The 1896-nt window shown below is 37.8% G+C and overlaps 1 long non-coding RNA gene across 1 annotated transcript; it reads right to left on the bottom strand.

Annotated features, from left to right (window-relative positions):
- Positions 1–483: 483 nt before the first annotated feature.
- On the bottom strand, positions 484–1562 carry LOC110460673. Its single transcript, XR_002464043.1, has 3 exons — positions 1223–1562; positions 832–913; positions 484–518 (listed from the first exon to the last, which is right to left on the bottom strand). It is a non-coding gene; the product is annotated as an uncharacterized LOC110460673 (long non-coding RNA).
- Between the last annotated feature and the right edge of the window lie 334 nt (positions 1563–1896).

The raw sequence follows: 1896 nt of genomic DNA, 5'->3' as shown, positions 1-1896 counted from the left end.
ACCCACTGTCGAATGTAACGTGTACCATATGTCTTAGACCCACTGTCGAATGTAATGTGTACCACAGGTCTGTGCTCATGGATAGGCAAACTGTCGAATGTAACGTGTATCACATGTCTGTGTTCATATATATACCCACTGTCGAATTTAACGTGTATCACATGTCTGTGTTCATGGATAGACCCACTGTTGAATGTAACGTGTATCCCATGTCTGTGTTCAAGAATAGACCCACTGTCGAATGTAACATGTATCACATGTCTGTGTTCATGGATAGATCCACTGTCGAATGTAACGTGTACCACATGACTATGTTCATGGATAGACCCACTGTCGAATGTAACGTGTATCCCATGTCTGTGTTCAAGGATAGACCCATCGTCGAATGTAATGTGGTGGGGGTGGGGTTTATCTCCCATCTGGGGAATCATCACAGACTATACGACGGACTTTGTTTCCACCATTTATTCAAAACCACAGCAACCGTAGCACAAACAAGACGTAACATAGAAAACACCCTACAATGACACAATAACACCCGTATAAGAGACTGACTCAATGTTTCACTGACATATTACATTATACACCATACAATGTATTTATAAAGTATAAAACCTATCAAACTCATTATATTTATTATCTGTAATTATACGGTAATTAATACTATATAATTTAGCTCCGTCACATATTCCATTATTATAGTGGCATTACTTGTAAAACTATGTGGCTCTATGGCCTATTTAATTGACTAATTAAATACTATCAATAATATACAATATCTGAAATACATTTTATCATTAATTACATTACATTAATTAAACGTGAACTTACTCTATCATTCCGACAGGGGCTAGCTCCGTGCTTGTACACTACACAGGTTACTACACAGGTCTACTAGACTTCCATTTCACACCTGGACCAAAATATAAGTGGTCCTTTACTAGGGGGTCATAATAATCATTTAGACGGCTATAGCTAGTTAACATAATGTTTAATTGGTATTTAAGTTTATTACTTAAAATAGAATGGTCTCTAACATAGACAATACTTTCCCAATATTCATTATACAGGTTGACCAATGCTAAAAATGGCAGGTAGAAGTAATTGGCTCAATAAAGCTTATTTTGAGATATAAAGTTATTAAAAGTTAGGGAGCTTCTTTGAAACAACCATGGGACAATATTTCCTTATTATAAAACATATGTAACACCCAAACGCATACCTGGTTCTCTTCTAAATTCTGGTATCAAAATGTTACACCCAGCATGGCTGCCAGTTTCTTGCACACAGAGGTAGAAAGCATGCAGGTGAGGGATACAGTTGAGGTGGCAGTCACATGACCAACAGGTACTTTACATATAGGTCACAGGTCACAGGACAGGTAAACATACACAGAAGCACATGGGACTGTTGACATCTGAACACATGGACAATGTTACATACATGACAGCACCATACACCACTATACCATACAACCTATGACATCATTACTTTAAACATTACTGTCACACTTGATATACTATACACATATTATGGACATTACCTAATGGTGGGAGTTATATATTTTGTATGAATTTCTGTAAAAAAACATGTAGTTTAAACTGTGAAACACCAGACAGGCTGTCTCCGCCACAGTAACATGTATCACATGTCTGTGTTCATGAATAGACCCACCGTCGAATGTAACGTGTACCAGAGGTCTCTGCTCATGGATAGATCCACTGTCGAATGTAACGTGTATCACATGTCTGTGTTCATGGATAGACCCACTGTCGAATGAAATGTGTACCACATATCTGTGTTCATAGTTAGACCCACCGTCGAATGTAAAGTGTATCACATGTCTGTGTTCAAGGATAGACCCACCGTCGAATGTAACATGTATCACATGTCTGT

The sequence above is a fragment of the Mizuhopecten yessoensis genome, unplaced genomic scaffold (genome assembly GCF_002113885.1).
Source record: "Mizuhopecten yessoensis strain PY_sf001 unplaced genomic scaffold, ASM211388v2 scaffold10447, whole genome shotgun sequence".
Classification (NCBI taxonomy): domain Eukaryota; kingdom Metazoa; phylum Mollusca; class Bivalvia; order Pectinida; family Pectinidae; genus Mizuhopecten; species Mizuhopecten yessoensis.
This window is presented reverse-complemented; position numbering and strand designations above follow the sequence as displayed.